Source organism: Sus scrofa, chromosome 7 (assembly GCF_000003025.6).
Source record: "Sus scrofa isolate TJ Tabasco breed Duroc chromosome 7, Sscrofa11.1, whole genome shotgun sequence".
NCBI classification, from domain to species: Eukaryota; Metazoa; Chordata; class Mammalia; order Artiodactyla; family Suidae; genus Sus; species Sus scrofa.
In genome coordinates, this window is record NC_010449.5 from 70,613,297 (window position 1) to 70,633,078 (window position 19,782).

At 33.3% G+C, this 19,782-nt stretch overlaps 1 long non-coding RNA gene and 1 pseudogene across 2 annotated transcripts in view; one reads left to right on the forward strand and one right to left on the reverse strand.

Annotated features, from left to right (window-relative positions):
• Window positions 756-19,782, reverse strand: part of LOC110261581 — a 40,490-nt gene continuing 21,463 nt past the window's right edge. For both annotated transcript variants that reach the window (XR_002345873.1, XR_002345874.1), the window contains 6 exons: window positions 10,563-10,646; window positions 9,981-10,089; window positions 8,835-8,915; window positions 6,272-6,368; window positions 3,824-4,007; window positions 756-1,098 (listed from right to left, as the gene is read on the reverse strand). This is a non-coding gene — a long non-coding RNA (uncharacterized LOC110261581). The remainder of the gene's footprint in view (window positions 1,099-3,823; window positions 4,008-6,271; window positions 6,369-8,834; window positions 8,916-9,980; window positions 10,090-10,562; window positions 10,647-19,782) is intronic.
• On the forward strand, window positions 3,915-6,265 carry LOC110261580 (annotated as a pseudogene).

A 19,782-nucleotide genomic window follows, 5' to 3' on the forward strand; every position in this document is an offset into this window, starting at 1 on the left:
CCTTTACCCATTTTGCCCTCCCCACCCCTTTCCCTTTGGTGATCACTACTCTATTTTCTGTATCTATGCATTGTTTTTGTTGGTTTTTGGTTTGGGGGTGGTTTTTACTATATTCCATATATGAAGGAATCATAAGGTATTTCTGCATCTGATTTATTTCAGAGAGCATGATATCTTCAAGGTCTAATCATGTTGCCACAAATGGTAAGATCTTGTCTTTTTATGACTGACTAGTATTCCAATGTGTATGTGCTGTGTGTGTGTGTGTGTGTGTGTGTGTGTGTGATACATCTTCTTTATCTTTCCATCTATTTATGAGTACTTAGGTTGTTTCCTTATTTTGGCTATTTAAATAATGCTGTGATAAATATAGGGTTGCATATATCTTCTTGAATTAGTATTTCTGTATACTCTGCATAAATATCCAGAAGTGAAATAGCTGAATCATATGGTAGTTCTATTCTTAATTTTTTTGAGGAATCTCCATACTGTTTTCTGTAGTGGCTACACCAACTTACATTCCCACCAACAGTGTATGAGGATCTCCTTTTGAAGATTTTACTTTCTTACTTTAAATAAATAAGTCATTGGCAACACACACACACACACACACAATTGTAGATGCAGAGAGTTCCCCTATGGCATAGTGGAAACAAATCCGACTAGGAACCATGAGGTTGCGGGTTCAATCCCTGGCCTCACTCAGTGGGTTAAGGATCTGGCATTGCTGTGAGCTGTGGTATAGGTCACAGATGTGGCTCAGATCTGGCGCTGCTGTGGCTCTGGTGTAGGCCGGCGGCAACAGCTCCGATTAGACCCCTAGCCTGGGAACCTCCATATGCCACGGGAGTGGCCCTAAAGAAAAAAAAAATTGCAGATGCAGATAATGGTATATAATCAATAACAAGACAGTAATGCAATGAGGAGTTATAAAGCAAGCAAGTGAGAAAAACAGAAAAGACAAGATATATGCATAGCACCAGAGACTCTTAAAAAGAAAACCTGAAGTAACTGACTCTGTCAGCTTAAGCTGCTTTCACAATAAGAGCTGATTCCGACTGAGTAAGAGCTGATTCCAACTGAGTCCAACCTGTAGACCTAGAAGGTTCACAGGAAATAAAAATTAGAAAACTCAGTCTGGCTTGGTAGAATGCGGGAATGGTATCCAATAGAGTGTTTAGTAAGGGTTTGTCTAAATAACCCTTTTATTTTGAAATAGTTTCAGATTTACTGAAAAGCCTCAGAAGTAGTACAGAGAATCCCATATAGCACTTACCATTTCTCCTATTATAAATATATTTGTATGTACATTTGTCACACAAATATTGATACATTATTATTAACTAATGTCCACATTTTATTTAGATTTCCTTAGTGGTAACCAAATATTCACTTCTGTTCCACAGTCCCATTCAAAATATTACATTAATTTAGCTGTCAGTTCTCCTTAAGCTCCTCTTGGCTGTGATAATTACCCAGACTTTCCTTGTTTCTGATGACCCAGACAGACTGTAGGAGTACTGATAAAGTATTTTGTTTAATGTCCTCCTACTGATATTTACCTGATGTTTTTCTCACCACTACATTGGTGTTATGTTTGTTGGAGAGAGAGATCACAGAGATAAAGTGCCATTCTCATCACATCACGTCAAGAATATATATTATCAATATGGCTTGTCACTGTTGTTATTAATCTTGATCATCTGGTTGAGGTACTGTGTCAGCTTTATCCACTGTAAAGTTACTATTTCCCCCCTTTTCAAACTACACAATTTTGGAAGTCCTTATATATAGACCACATTTAAGAAGTGAGGAGTTATGCTTAAGGATAGCATATCCAAATCAATTATTTTAAATTCTACTGCACAGGAAATGTGTCTGTTCTCTCCCATTTGTTTATTGACTTAATTATGTATTTATCAGTATGGACTCGTGGATATGTATATCTTATACTTTGGGTTATAATTCAATATTATACTTTTTTGTTGCTCAAACCATTCCACCTTTGGCTACTGAGATGTCTTTCACTTGGAGCTTCTTTGTTCCTTTGACATACTCTCATCAGTGTGAGCATACTCTCATCAGTGTGAGCACTTTCTCACTTTCTGACACTACAAAGTTCTCTTAGTTTACCTTGTATATTTTCTGTCCCACCCCTAGAATCAGCCATTTATCTAGGGAGCCTCAGTTCCTTTAATTGGAGAATGGTTCTAGACACCAAGATGTGAGTCTAAGTGTACTTATTGCTGCTGAGTGTCCTTGCTTCTAGGCTCTCTCAGCTAAAAGAATAAGAAAATATGTGGATATATGTTAACCTTTGTATACAGACATACCTTGGAGATACTGCAATTTTGGTTTCAAAACACCACATTAAAGCATACTTTATAGTACTATGAGTCATATGAATTTTGTGTTCCCACTGCACATAAAAGTTATGTTTATACTGTGCTTATAGTCTATTAAATGTGCAATAACATTGTCTAAAGAACTAGATATATGGTAGATAGATAGATAGATAGATAGATAGATAAACTTTAATGAAAAAAACATTTTATTGCTGAAATACGTTAACTATCACCTGAGCCTTCAGCAAGTCTTGGTAGTAGCATCAAAGGTCACTGATTACAGATCACCATAACAAATATAATAATAATGAAAAAGTTTGAAATATTGTGAGAGTTATCAAAATGTGACACAGAGACATGAAGTGAGCAAATGCTGTTGGAAAAAACAGTGCCCACAGACTTGCTCGATACAGGGTTGCCACAAACCTTCAACTTGTAAAAAAACAATATCTGTGAAGCACAGTAAAGTGAAGCATAATGAAACAAGGTATGCCTGTATCTATAAATATTTCCATATGTATCCATCCAAATCTATAGTAAAATTAAAAAATGAGCTTAGGAGTTCCAGTCGTGGCTCAGTGGTTAACGAATCCGACTAAGAACCATGAGGTTTTGGGTTCGATCCCTGGCCTTGCTCAGTGGGTTAACAATCTGGCGTTGCCATGAGCTGTGGTGTAGGTTGCAGACGAGGCTTGGATCCTGCGTTGCTGTGGTCCTGGCGTAGGACGGTGGCTACAGCTCCGATTTGACTCCTAGCCTGGGAACCTCCATATGCCACAGGAGAGGCCCAAGAAATGGCAAATAGACAAAAAAAAAAAAAAAAAAAAAAAAAAATGAGCTTATGCATGTATCTCCAACTCTATTTACAACCAAACAAGCCTTTTTATATGTGTCCATATCCTCCAGCTCCAATAGTAAGAAACCTGCCTCCTGCCATCTGCCATTAATCTACCTCACTGTTCAAGTACATGTGAAACCCACACCCCCATGTGAAACAAAATTAACTAAAATATATTGCTTATGTGCACTTTCTTCCTTTGGCTTCAGTTTTATGTCTCTACGTATTTCCAAAACTACTTAAACCAAAAACTTTTCTCCCTGTTCCTTCAGTGAAGTTGCTTTGTACATGTTGTACAATCAGATTGTTTTGTCACAATATGCATTACATTCTGGAATCTACCAACCTTCTAAATGATGTTTTATTTGCATACATTAAAGTTAATTCTTGTGCCATGGGTTTTGACAAAGGCAGAGTGTCATGTATCATACATATTTATCTCCACAAACCCCTGCCTCAACCAAAAACAACCTGTCCCCAAACAGGGTCATTGGCCATGCCCTTAAAAAAAATTAACTACTCTGGGAAAAAAATTCTAAGGGGCACAATTCCCTCCTACTTTCAATATTCTACACTCCCCATCCCAAGCCTCCTTTTTTCCCCTGGCATCCTCTCCCCCTCCCCCAGGTGCATCCATTACCTTAAGGGGTTTTCTTCTCTCTCCCACCCTCACACTGTAGGAGTGCATGAGCAGGACAGGTGCACAAATTTTTCAAGAATAACTTCACAAGATGTCCAATGATAGGCAAAGATCTGATGATGAGCACTTCACCAATAGGAATGGTAGTTCCGATGCAGACCAAAGAGACACTGCTGCTCCAAAGCTTTAGGGACAAGAAAAAACACTCCTTGATACAAATTGTAGCAATATTTTTTGATCTGTTTCCTAAAACAAAGGAAACAAAAGCAAAAATAAACAAATGCGAACAAATTAAATTTAAAATCTTTTGCATAGCAAAGGAAATCATCAAAAAAAAAAAAAGACAACCTACTGAATGGGATAGAATATTTTCAAATGAAATGCTTGTTAAGGGGTTAATACCCAACATATATAAATAGCTCATACAACTCAACAGCAAAAAAACAAATAATCCATTTAAAAAATGTTCAGGTAGTTCCTACAAAGGCGCAGTAGGTTAGTAATCAGACTGCAGTGGCTCAGGTCTCTGTGGAAGTGCAGGTTCAATCCTCAGCCTGTCAGAGTGTGTTAAAGGGTTCATTGTTGCTGCAGGTGCAACATAGGTCGCAGCTGAAGCTCAGATTCAATCTCAGGCCTGGGAACTTCCAGATGCCATTTTTATGGGCATGGCAATAAAGATAGATAGATAGACAGACAGACAGACAGAAGAACTGAATAGACATTTTCCCACAGAGGAAATGCAGATGGCCAACAAGCACATTAAAAAATGCCCAATATTAATAATCATCAGGAAAATGCAAATTAAAACCACAATGAAGTATCATATCACACTTGCTAGAATGGCTATCATTAAGAAGAACACAAATAAGGTTGTCAAGGATGTGCAAAAAGGGAACCCTCATACACTGTTAATGAGAATGTAAATTGGGACAGCTACTGTAGAAAACAGTATGGAAATTTCTTTAAAAACTTCAAAGAGAACTACCATATGCCACAGCAATTCCACTCCTGAGTGTATATCTAAAAAAGCAGAAAGCAAGAAGGAAAGACACTAATTTGACAAGATACATGCACTCCAATATTGATAGAAGCATTATTTACAGTTGCCAATATAATAAAGCAACCTAAATATCCATCAGCTAATGAATGGATAAAGACGATGTAGAATATATACATTGGCATACCACTCAGCCATAAAAAAGTAAGAAATTTTGTCATTTGCAGCAACATGGAAACATGGATGGACTTGGAGGACATTATGCTCAGTGAAATGAATCAGACAAATACTGTGTGATATATGTGGAATCTAAAAAATAAAACAAATGAACAAATATAACAAAACAGAAGCAGGATCATAAATGTCGAGAACAAACTAGTGGATATCAGTGGGGAGAGGGATTAAGAGGTACAAAACATGGAGTATAAAATAAACTACAGGATGTATTTACAACATGGGGAATATCACAAATATTTTATAATAAATGTAAATGGAGTATAACCTTAAACAAACAAACAAACATACAAGGGAGAATGAGTAAGAGAGAATCTACTATCCAGCAAAAGAAAAACATTAACTTCCCCAGCAAAACCACCACAAATTTCCCATTAAGTGCAAAAAGAATTCAGAAGCAGCTAGCTGAAATCAGCTTTGATTATCCTCTTACCTGAAATGCTGAACCTAAAAGAGTTAGCATAAATGAATGGAAATTACTTGGTCTATCAGGTTCTGTGAATGAAGGTGGTGTGTTTTTCCGGATATCACACTTCATCCAATTATTCATTTAAGCCACCAAAAGTTACTTTTCACACCACAACCTAACACTGTAATATCAACAGTCAAGAAGTCATCTGTCTGAGCATCCTTAAAAATAACTGCAGTCCCACTTTGACTATTTCAAAGATTTTGCTGTCAATTTTTTCCCTCTTGACAGACTGCAACTCTGTAGATCCTCCAGTTGGAAGCATAGCTGCTTAGTATTTGACCAACAGAGAAGAACATGACAAGAGGTAGGCAATACAATTCACATAATCTGTATGCAGTGTGAAGAAGAGGCATCTTCTCTCTCTGATATAAATCTTTATAGCCTTTGCAATATGGACTTCTGTGTATGTGTTACGCTGCTGGCTCTTCTCCTTGCCGTTATCCTTTGGAAACTAAGAGACTCTCCCAAAGGGCAGATGCTATCAAGAATAGAACTTTGTAGCTATAGCTTATTTATGTTTAAAACATCTACTTGCAAGTCTTGCTTCTTTGGGATAGTAAAATGTACTCTTTAATATACTGATGATACTGGTCTTGAAATCTACCAAAAAATATAGTGCATTTTGGCTTAACTCATTAGCTATATGAAGCTATTCAAGTAGCGATAGATAATTAGGAATTAGATGATTTATAGTAAACCATATCTACTTCTAAGTATGTCTTTCACACTGTTGTGAAAATCTTACCTTTTGCCTTTGTCAGTTTGTAATTAGAGGATTTTCTTTTACCCTTTGTAACTCAAAGACCACTTTATGTATCATCTCAAATACCACAAAAGTGTTCCTGAAGGCAAAAAAAAAAAAAAAAAAAAAAATTTCAGGAGTTTTACAACAACTTTATAAATACAAAGTTTGAAAAACCATATTGTAATTGCTTCTTTATATGTTTCTAACCTTATGAGGGCTTATCTATCTTATCATGAATACCCATGGCTAGCACATTTCTAGCACATAATAGAAACAAAGTGACCACTTTGGAATAAATATATTAATCCCAGTTTATCTTAATTAAAATAACCAATAAATAGTTTTCATGCTGAAATTCTTCTGATTTTCAATTATTTTAATTGAAAATTGTGGAAAAGTAACTAAAACTTTGAGATTCAATATCTTTTCCATAGGCATATGTATAATGTAACACATTCACTTAGCTCTATAGAATCCTATTAATCCAAAGGGGCTTCTGCATAAACATAATGAATATTTCATTATATCTTTGCCTATACATTGACACTTGGAACAATTTTTAATATCATAGGTTTTCTCATTCATAATGAAATAAGAAATTTTTAATAAAGAAATGATATATTTTTATGTCCAAAATGTAAAGTGTTCACAAATTTTATTTTCTATGATTTGGAATAAGTTGCTTCTATAGGCAAACAAGGTCAAGTTTATAATTTTCATAAATGTAATTTTGAAAATTTTATAAAAGCTAAAGCTCCTTTTACTTAATGTAATGAACAGGTGATGGTGACATGCATAATGCAATTTTCGCAAATGAAGGTAAATGTAAGTTCATATTTTCTATATTCAAGAAAAATATGAACTAACTCAATAAAGATGAGCAATATTAACCTGAAGGAGTTAATCATCAGAGTGAATGAGGGAAAATAGTATAATTATCAATATATGAAGGTAGTCATTAAGGTGAACCAAGGCACATAATATAGTTTGCAATATAATGTAAACAAAAGCCAAAGTTCCCATAGCAACAGAAACTTTTCTCCAGGGTGCACATACTGTATTTTGGATTACCAGTTAGGGTTCTAAATTGGTAGTTTCTTATGCATGTGAGTAATAAAGGTACATCAACATGGTTCTGAACACAAAAATATTTGTACATTCAGTTTCATATGTGTTTAAATTTGCAAGCTTCACACTTAGTTTTCTATACTGCTGATATCCCCTAAACTTATGGTGGCATTTTAGGTTAGTGTCATGAAATTACATTTATCTCATTTGTGGCAATATCTTTATTGTTTAAACTTGTATGTTTTAGGATATATATGTGATATGTGCAATTCAGTTTTAAAAACTTTGATGATTAAATCACTAGTGTTAAAATATAAGGTTATATAAATATTAGGAAATATAATAGCTAGCCCTAAATTATTTCACATAAGAAATAAAATGGTGGAGGCCATAAAATGATATTCTTTGCTCATCATTGTTAGTCTTGCTGCAAGGAAAATCTTTTTCTTCTAAAATTCTACCTCAAATAACCCACTCCATTATAGCTATATCTTCACTCTGTTTTTCTTCTTTATAAAATAAAACAGGGCTGTTTAAACTTACAAAGTTCTTTACAATAAGTTAAATATCAATTCTCATAAAATTTTTGTGAATATGCAAGATGGGGGGAAACTTCAATTACTTGTATTTTATGTATGGGAAAAGAGGCACACACCCAAGAGCATACAAGAAGAGCAAATTGGCAATACAATACTTACTCAGCATAGTCAACTTTAATTTATTTTATTTATTTATTTATTTTTGTCTTTTTGCCTTTTCTAGGGCTGCTCCCTCAGCATACGGAGGTTCCCAGGCTAGAGGTCTAATCGGAGCTGTAGTTGCTGGCCTACACCACAGCTCACGGCAACGCCGGATCCTTAACCCACTGAGCAAGGCCAGGGATCAAACCTGCAACCTCATGGTTCCTAGTCGGATTCGTTAACCACTGAGCCACCACAGGAACTCCTAATTTATATTTTATATACTAAATTTTTATATTCTATTCCATATATTTAATATTATATATTATATATGGAAAGTAGAAACAGCTAGGGGAGAAATCTTGTATTTTGTTTCCTGTTTATATATTTTATTCACTTAGATATAAATTTTATTCACTTTTATTAAGAATCAATAATAAAATACTTAGAATATTCTAGAGAATCCTACTGGCTCTTTATGTCTAAGAGAAATTGAACTTTTCAGGGTCTAAATTATTGATAGATTTGGCTCTTTGTAAAATGGAAAGAGTTTAAAAAGAGGCTTTAGTTTTACTAATATATCGATCCTCAATTCAAATGCCCTCAAATATGTATGTCTTTGCAATTACATTAAGATAGGGACAGAAAGATCAATCTTTAAGTGAAAATTAGTGCGATGTCTCAAAATTAAACCATTTTGGAATTCCAACACTTAATAGTACATAACTGAGGCACATAGAAGAATATCTGATGTATGGGAGATAATATTACTTTTCCATAATTTGAATAAGTAGGAAAAAACATAAAAATCTTACCAAGCTTTCCAGAAAATATAGACTTGCATTCTTCTATTGTGTAAAATTTGTTTTATTTGATAAGTATAGAAGTCAGAGATGCTGGAAATAAGGGTAAAAGTTAAAATTCCTCTTCAATTAAAAATAAAACAAAATAAATAGTGGTAAGGAGTCTGGATGCCATGAATATTTTAGCATTTTCTAGCATCTAAAGATGTTCTCACTTTGTTACATATATAAATGGTTTTGTTCATGTTGCTATTAAAGTGAAAATACCTGTGTTAGAATACAAATTTAAAACAATGATGTCCAGTTTGAGGGGGAAAAATCATCCCTTTTGAAGATAATGATAACTATTCAAGTTTTCCTCTATGAAGGTAATGTTTTTTGTCTAAGTCAACATACTTTACCATTTTTAAACTTTTCTCATCATATTTTTGACAGCAGGTTTTCCAATTTTGACAGCTCTTTAAAAGTAATTTTAACAGCCGAGTGATTTCTCTTCTAAGCAAAGTCAGATTATGTGAAATGTCAATGTAAAAACTATACACTCTGACACATAATCATTTTTAGTTGAATTTACTTATTAATTTTGCTTGCTATTACTAATAAAATATAAGTGCGTGGCTAATTGTATTGCTTTTTGAAATGTTTTAAAGATATTAAAACTGTATCCTTTTCACTACAAAATGTCTCACTTTATCACAATTAGTTAGTTACCCTTCCAAAAATGGAGAGGAAGGAGGAGTGGCAGTGCGGAGTAGATAATAGGCAATTGACAGCCTGAGCAAAGTGGCTACTGTAAAGAGAAAATTCAAGACTGCCTTGGTTAAACCAGGGTGGAGGTATATCTAAATCCCCTGGGGAACCTTTTGCAAAACATGTGCATGTCCCTTTCCCCCTCTTCCCACAGCTCTATATACCCAACCCCTACTGCTGAGATTCTGATATACTCTCAGCACAGGAGGATAAAGAATATTTTTCACCTGCCCACCCTCACACCTGATTGAAAACCCCTGGAAACAATTTAAATATAAACTGACAATTTTCTCGACTGGATTAATCCAGTTGATTTCCTCAAACTTTTATTTCATAGTCAAAGTGTTGAAGGAGGTGAGGCAACTATCTGGTAAATATAAATAAATGGATTGTCAGTTCAAAAATTACCTTCTCTGTTACATTTGCTCGAGTCTCCTGTTTCTTGATTATTTTACCTTGGTGACTGAAAGCTTGTTTCTCCATAGAACGATTTTGTCACAATTATAAAGAAAAAAAGCTGTAGAGAAGAGGGTTTCACTTCAGTTAATGATTCACTATCTGACCAATACTGTAAATGGAATTAAATTGTCATCTAACATGCACCTTGCAAAATTTAGAAAAGTTAGATTTGTTACCCTGGATGATTTCACTGAGGAGTATACATTATCTAGATTGATAAATCGAATTCTAAACTATCCTATTCTCCTGTCATTGTAGAAATGTTCCACTTTGTGCTGAATGAATAGACTTGCCTTAGACAAATTAAAAGCGTTAATTACATTTTGAAGTCTAAACAAGTAAACAACACACACACACAAACAGTTGAAATTACAAGTAGGATTCAACATCTCAATAGCTTCATTCAATGGCAAGTGGGAAACAATGGAAAAATAACTGTAAAATTCCAGGAGAAAATTATTTCCAACCAGACTATCAATCAAGTGTGAGAGCTGAATGTAGACTTTTTAGATAATACCTAAAATAACTTACCTTTTCCTAGTCTTTCTCAGGTAGCTCTTAAAGAATGCACTCCACCAGCTTGAAGAAGTAAGCAGTGAAATAAAATCCAGCAATCTAGCAAACAGGAAATCAAACTCAGGAAAGAAACAAATGTAATTTTCAAGGTGATGAAAAATCTTTGAGAAAAAATAACAATGCAGTAGGCCTAAACTGCTGATTGTGCCATCTAGATCAGAAGAATAGATCTATTCAAGAAAATAAAATAGAAGGAAGGCAATGGAATATGTCACCTGATGTGTTTGAATATACAGAAACGAGTTTTAGCGTTTTGGTGGAAAATTGGCACTAAAATAACAAAAATGGTCACATAAAATATTATAAACGAATGTAAAGCTATGTAATTATGATCCAAACTGTAAGAAAAAGTTGTATGAGAGAGTTAATGTAATCAAAGTTAAAAAACATCTAAACCGTGAACAAAATTCATATAGTCAAAATCATGTAACAATAGAATATTGTTTTTAATAGTTTCTTGAGATATAACTCACCTACCATAAAATTCTTTCTTCCACAGCATATAATTCAGTGTTTTTAGTGTATTCACAGAATTGTGCAGCCATCATTACTATCTAAATTTAGATGTAAGCCCCATACCCATCAGCAATCACTCCAAATTCCTTTCTTCTTCAAACCTGGCAGGCAATAATCTACTCAGTATTTCTATAGATTTACCTGTTCTAAACAGGTTGTTTTTGTTTTGTTTTGTTTTTGCTTGTTGCTTTTTTAGGGCCACACCCATGGCATATGGAGTTTCCCAGGCTAGGGGTCAAATCAGAGCTGTAGCTGCTGGCCCAAACCACAGCTGCAGCAATGCCAGATCCAAGCCACATCCACAGCCTATACCACAGGTCACGGCAACCCTGGATCCTTAACCCATTGAGTGAGGCCAGGGAATGAACATGCAACCTCATGGTTCCTAGTCGGATTTGTTTCCACTGCGCCATGATGGGAACTTCTAAACAGTTTTATAAATGGAATTTTACAATATGTGGTCTTTTGTTACTGATATCTTTAATTTAGCATAATGCTTTCAATATTCATCCATATTTTAGCATGTATTAGGACATTATTTTCATTACCAAATAATATTATGTGGTGGTATGGATATAGTACATTTTGGTTAGTATTCATCTGTAGATGGATATGAGCTGTTTCCATCTTTTAGCTGTTATAAATAATACTGTTATGAATATTTGTATACAAGTTTTTGAGGGAACATATGTTTTTATCTCTTTGGAGTGTATACCTAGGAGGAGAATTTGCTGAGTCATCTGATAACTCCATGCTTAACATTTTGAGGAATTGCCAAACTGTTTTACAGGGTGGTTATGCCATTTTACAACCCCACAAGCAATGTAGGAGAGTTCCAACTTCTCCATGTCTTTGTCAACTCTAGTTATTATATGTCTTTTTTATTTTAGCCATCCTTATGTTTGCAAAGTGGTATCTCATTGTGGTTTTGAATTACATTCCCTAATGAATAATGATGTAGGGCATCTTTTCATGTGATAAATGGCCATTTGAAAGTCTTCTTTAGAGAAACATCTACTCAAAACTTTTGTCTATTTTTAGATTGGGTTACTTTTTCTTGTTGAGTCTTGAGTTCACTATATACATTCCAGATATAAGTCCTTTATTAAATATGTGATTTATAGATATTTTCTTCCAATCTGTGGATCGGAGTATTATTTTCACCTAAAGTTAATTATATTTTTAAGATAGAACTATGGGAAGTGATCGTGTGTGTGTGTGTGTGTGTGTGTGTGTGTGTGTGTGTGTGTGTGTGTGATGTTTGGGAAAAAAATGTTGATTAGCCTGACAATTACCTTGCACTTGAGAATAGAACAAGACAAATCCAATCCCTGCAATTGAGTAATGGCTTGTTTTCATATTATACAAATAAAACAAAGTTGGTGAAAGGAATTTTGGGTGCTCCTGAGTTTCTCCACATTCTCTCCTCTGTCTTTTTCACTCTCTGCCCCTTAGTCTACAGATGCAAATAGGAAGTTAAGATAGAAATTGGACATTTTTTAAAATGCCGTTATAAAATAAAAACTAGTCTACTGACACTGAAAATTTAAAAGAAACAGACAACGAATCAGCCTTTCTCAAATTGGCTTTTGGGAAAGGGATCTTCCTTGAAGCATCCTAGAGGAGTACAAGTTTATCACAAAAATTATTCTCAGGCTTTCAGAAATAAACAAGAATGTAAAAAAATAAATGAAAATAAAGATTGTTTTTGTGAAGAAAACTACCAAAACCTAGTTCAGCATGATAATGCTTACTCTATGTTAACAGAATGCATTTATCAGCTGATGGCTTTTGTAATCTGACCATTTCAAAATCTGAGTCTAACCATTAGTAGGAAGTCATTAATATATACATATGTGCCTATATTTATTCTTAATGTCACTACATAGAACTTCATGCATTTAGCATCCATGTGTTAAATACTAGTTATGCATAGACATAAAATGCAGCAGTGAACAAAAGAGACACAGACACAGCCCCTGTTTCATTCTCTTGAATTACAATTTAAATGATTAAGTTCTACCTCTGGAGAGCAGAAATGCAGAGCATAACAGACCATTATTAAATGTTTGTTTATATCTTGGCCACTGAATTATATAATAGGTATACAAAATAAATGAGGGAAAAGTCCAGCCTTTGATAAGTTTAAAGACTATTTATTACAAGAGACTGAAACAAACATTTTCACCAAAGTGTGGTAAGTGTCATGATAGAGGTAAATGTGGCACTTCATCCAATCTGCAAAGCTGGAAGTGGTTAAGAGAAGATTTTATCCAAAAAGTGACTTGGAAGTTCCCAGTGTGACTCAGCGGTAACGAACCCGACTCATAACCATGAGGATGCGGTGCAATCCCTGGCCTTGCTCTGTGGGTTAAGGATCTGGTATTGCTGTGGCTGTGGCATAGGCTAGCAGCTACAGCTCCTATTTGACTTCTAGCCTGGGAACTTCCATATGCCACTGCTACAGCCCTTAAAAAAATTATGTTATTACTATATCAAACATATGATTTTATATTACCTCAATGGCAATTAAAGCCTTGACAGTGGATGAGATCAACAAAGAAAATATTAAGGATAAGAAAGAGAACTGATATGAACACTGAGCCTAGGGACACTGCAACATTTAGAAGTCAAGGAAATTGGGAGGAAATGAAAAAATATGAGATGGAAAATCCAGAGATAGGAATATAAAATTAAAATAAAACATAACCACACTGTAGGTTTGTTGTTCTGGAAGCCAAATAAACAAAGTGCTTTAGGAAGGAGATAGTGATCAATTTGGTCAAATGTTAATGAGTCTTCAAGTAAGATGAGGCCTGAGAATTGACCATTAGATTTCAAAATGGAAGTCATGGTTGACCTTGATAAAGGCAGCTTCAGTAGAATTCTGTTGCTAAAAATCAGTCTGGAATGAATTAAAGAAGGAATTGGAGGGAGAAATTGGAAACTGTGTGTGGAAGCTTCTTTATCGTTTTGTATTAAAAGGAATGAGAGAATGGAAAGATTGTAAAGGGAATGAGTCAGAAGGGGAAGTAAAGTCAAAACTGAGTTTTTTTAGGAATGCAAGAAATAGAAGCATGTGTATGTGCTAATGGGAATTGTCCAGGATCAAGAAAAATGAATATGGTGGAGGAAAGAAAAGAAAGAATGGTTAGTTCCACATCATTAAGCTGGTGGGAACAGGATAGAATCCAGTACATCATTTGAGGGCTAGGCTTTTCTAGGAGTATGGTAATAAAAGGTCAAGTAAATTTGCACAGAGTTAAGTCAACACATGTAGAAGTAGGAGGAGCTCATGGAAACCCTCTTCTTTTTGCTTCAATGTTCCTAGTGGGGTAGAAATCATAGTCAACAGTTTAGGATGAGGATGAGAAAAAAAAAAGTGTTGGAGATTGGAGGTGAGAAGAAGAAGAATTATCTAAGTCTTATTAATGAACTAGAAAAATGTAGTATTATTTCTCAGTAGCATAGAGGAACCACTTCTGAAGCGATCCCAAATTTAAGGTGAGGTCAGTCAGCATTGTTCTGGATATTTTTTTTTTCTCTAGCTGCATTCAATTGGGCAAAAGTTGAGTAGGTTAGGGGTTTGATTTAACAAAGGTGGTGCTTTATCCACCTGAGCATATTGAAGCAAGTAGAGGGGCAAAAGGGTGGTTGGTGTTTGCTAGTGAGTGCTTATCACTGATGGAGAGTCTTTAGAAAGTCATACCAGTTCAAAGTAAAGACATATTTTTAGAAATTTTAGATTTCATCAGTTCTAAATTCTACAGTATTCCTTGGCAGAACAGAAGAAAGAAAAAGTTTGATGTGAACTTTCCATTTCCTAGTTCTAGAAAAGGTGCTTTTATTCTCTTCTAGTCTTTAAACTGCATCATTTGAAAATCAGAGTCCTTCATTATCGATATGTGTTAGGATGTGGGCTTCTCTAGAATAGTGAAAAGTTAAAAAAAAAAATTAAAGAACTAGTAATGTTAAATTATCCTTGAGTGCACATTATTTAGTTCCTCATTAACTTCATTGTTTTCCAGTAAAAGTGAAATGTGCAATATGCAAATTAAATAATATTACATGTCAGAGTTTGAAAGAAATATTCATTTAACATTGGAAGAGGTTTTTTCCCTAGGAAATCTTGTTCATTTATTTTGCAAGAATTTTTGTTTGTCCCTATTTGTTCAAAACATAATACAATTGTGAGACCCAGTGCCTGCTGGCAAAGTTGGAATAGCTGTCAGCAGGAAATGGCAAACTAATAATAAGTGCTGGTAAAATATTTATATTATAGTTTACTGGGAAGCTGAATGTAGTTTTGTATTTCATTAGTGCTTGAGGCGATACATAGTAGCATAGTCGTGCTCCAAAATAAGTGGATAGAATTCTAAATACTATAGTAACTTATCTTTCAACTATCTACTAGGAAGAGAAAGAATTAATAGTAATAAAGCCTTTTACAAGTTGAAATTTAAGAAATTTTAAAGAGGTCTATAGGGCAGTAATTAGCATCTCACATTCAGTGTTATTGGACACTAGGCTGCTGGATCAACCACTTCTGTATGAGGCCTAGTAATTTAGCTCTGGTTCATAATTTTCAATAACAGAGCTATTCAAGAGGAAGGGGTGGTTCTAAACCACCAGAGGACTTGAAGTATAGTGATGTTCAAGTACAACACTGTGTTTATGTACTCCCCAAAGTGTATCAAAGCTCAGATCCAGAGAAATAAAAGAAAAGTCAAACAAAACAAGCATTAGACTGCGTAAAGTAAGGTATGGACAAGGCAAACAGGTGAGGCATTGTTTAGGTGGCTAAGGTAGATCAGTATCTATTCTTGCAAGCCAGGAATCCTGCCTGCTTTCCTCTGGCGCTCTGCAGATCATCTTACCGCGTGCAGACAGACTGTCGCCTAAACCCAACTGACAGACAACCTATTTCACCTCTGTAAAAATCATACCCATCTTCTTTCTTTGTGGTTCACTGAGGGGACAAAAAATATATAACTGCCAAAAAAAAAAATTACTAAATTTGTTTTACCACACTTTAACATCCCTTTTCATTAACTTAATTATAAAGGACTGGTTCTTAGTTTCTCTTTCCTATGTAATTTTAATCTACTCAATAAAATGTAAGTATATTATAGTATAACAATGTGTGTGTGTCTATTGTAGAAGTGACCAATTTTATCCAAATAGTAAACACATGTAGTGTCTTGCACATAATAATCACTCAATAAATATTAGCTAATATCAATATTTCTATCATAATGTTTAAACATAACAGAGAATGCACAGAAAACCAATTAGAAAATGAGGAAACTAATTCATAGGCTAAACAGGTAATATTTTAGTAATTTCAAAAATATATTTAACAAGCTCACAATAGCTGAACTTTGAGAAAAATAAGAGAAAATCAGATTATGTTTTGTGACATAGTACCATCGATTTGCATTCTTATGACAAACTACAAGTTTGAGCATGACTATTAGTAATCTCAATTTTCCCATATAATGTTTTAGTTCTGAAGGGAAGATCAAAACCAAAAATATTTTCTCAAAAACAAGTATTATACTTGAGTTATATAAAAAATAACCAAATGTAAAACCCATCTTCTAGTTCATAGAATTTTAAAAAAATTATTCAAACTTCCTTGCAAATTGAGCATTATACAATTTTTACTTTACGTATGTAATTTTATTGTGTTTTTTTCATTTCATGAGTTTAACCACAAAATTAGGAGAATGCCTTTACTCTAGTAAAAGCAATGGTAATTGCCATAATAACAAAAGCTCTGTGTAAGGAGAAATTACAACAAAGCTTACTTAGCAAAATATAAACTATAAAAAATGTACACAATCCTCCTAATTCTGTCTTGGCAAATGGAAGGCATTTCCTATGTTTTACTCTTGAGTATAGCATTCACTGAGACTCCAGATTTTTCATATGTATACAATAACTTGCAGACTTCATTTTACCATGTTTTATATTAAAACCCATTCTGCACTTTTCCCCCTCTTGGTTGAATAATAAAAGGAAAAACAATTTTAATAAAATATTTAAAATACCAAAAGTCAAAGACAAATCCTTACTTTAGTGGTTGTAGAGATTTTGTCTTAATCTTAAAAGTGGAAAAGGTCAGTTTTGTAGACTGGTGCATATCATATCTCTGTGTAATAAGAATATGTCTTTTCATCACTGCTACAGTTTTATGCTTACCTCTTTATGGTGGAAGAAATGCAATTTACTTGTCAGATTGAAGTATTTGATATAAATTCTTATCCTACCTTTTGAACTAGCATTTCTGAAACACTGTATCGTAAACAAATGGCATGTTTAATAAAACAACTACTTTACTCCTAACTGAACAAGAGAATATGATTATATTAATTTATATCAAGCCATATGATTAGAATTGTTTTTAAATGTTAATATAGCAAGAATGTATGATTATACTAATTTAAAATCAAGACATGTAATTGGAATGTAAACAAAATATTTTGAGTTTCCATCTTCAGGATATCATTTTAAGAGTTTAATATAATTTAGAAAATATTAGTTTACATTAAAATTTTGGGGGACTTACCAATCTACATACAAAGCTAAATTTAAAAGTCAATTTATAGTTTAGAATGATGCAAAAAGCTTGTTTTAAATATAAACAGTTGTGATTTTCCAAAGGATTCATTTAACTTTTCTATAGAATTGATTTCTCCCACCTACAGGTTAGCAATTCTAAAATATATTAGCACTGTTCTAATGAGAATGAAAATATGGGGAGGTAGATTTAGCTGAATATTTAGGGATACTACAATGTACATAATTACACACGTATGTATGGATGTGTGTTTATGTGTATATATACATATGTATTTAATATATAATAACTATAATTTTTTCAAAGCCAACGATTTGATTTCACCTTCAAATTTCAAAATATTAAATAGTAGATTTTCTCTAATCAGTCACAGATTTTTGATGCTGAAGATCATTCCATTTTTACTCAGTTGTGAGAACAAAGAAAAGTAAAAAATCATTGGGTTCTGACCTAATCAAAGCCATAAGCTGTTTTTCAAAACATGCATTGTTAGGATCCTAATTATTTCATTTGTGTTTGTTTAGATAGATAAACAGATGAAACATTTCTGATCCAGATGTGACAATCTCAGCACTGTCATTTACCTTTCAAGGATCATAGAATTTTTGCTTTTAACACATTCCCTCGAGTACCTACATGTTTTCATTATAAACCAGTAGTTGAGAAAACATGTCAGATGCTAAATTCAAAATCCACCATGCAGGAAACACGGGGAAATGTAACAACTGTTTTGGAAGAAAATGTCTTGAAGTCAACTTACATAAAATCTTTAATGGTTTGCCAATGAATTATAATTAGCATTTATGTTACAACTGCAAATTCTAAACAATTTCTGCTTAACTACTATAAGGCTGAAATTATTTTTGTCAAGTATGCATAAAACCTTAAGCTAAAATACCTACATTCTATAATACAAAAGTTTAGTGACAAAAAGCCAGAATTTGTAACATCGATTTAAATTATGCAGCAAAAGAAATAGTCTAAAGTCTAGAGCACTTAACTTTTTAATACATATATGAATAATACTTAAATTCTTTATGAAACCTCATAAAGAATATATAGCACTCAAGGTAATAATTTCTGATATCAATATTCAGTAACTTGTATGTTGAAGTAGACTGAAAACTTAGAAATTCTAGAGGTTCATGTTCAATATAGTACATGAAAGTTTTGGGATATTTGTGTAAAGGGTAAAATAACTCAAGTATTTTTTAGTAATCATTTTCATCAATAATTATTCTAAAATATGAAGAAAACTACTTATATAACATAAACAATATAATCAATGAAATGTTATAAGCAAAGATAGATAATGCAAGACAACTGAGCTTATAATGCATAACACAAAATATTTAATTTTCTTTATATGACTACACACAATAACTTATTCCTACTTAATGAAATAATAAATACGCCTTTTTCTACTTTTTAAATATGTATTTGCAAACATTTTCTCTCACAGAATTGTTCAATTAAATAATATGCATATCCAATTAAAGAATTAATGTATTTATGGATATTCATTTTTCTACATTTATTTATTTAATAAAGGCTAAAGTTGGTTAGACTAGCATGGAAACAAAAATTATGATGTTATTTTGAGCTCTATAACCTCTTCTAATTTGCAAACAGGTAATTATATGAAAAATTGTAGAATGCACTAAAAAAGCAGTTGGGAAACAAAAAATATTTCATGAAGAACTATTAATTAGTGTTATAACCACTAAAAACAGAACTATGTTCATGAATATATAATCATCTAAAGAATGTCAGTCTTTAACTTCACTTAATTACTAAAATGGTCATTTAAGAATATATTTTAATGAGTATCACAAACATATCCTTTGATTAAATGTTAATAATAAGGGATAGTTTGATTTATAATAAAAATAGCAAAATATAAGACCAATTTCATATATATGCATATTGATTATGAGAAAATGTTTAAAATATTTATGCCTCCCAAAATAGTATCAATATAATTAAAAATACTCAGTGGAAATCAATCCATTAATATTCACAGCTGATCTCTAACAGATTATCGGCATTAGTAAATGCAAGTGTTGAATGCTAGTT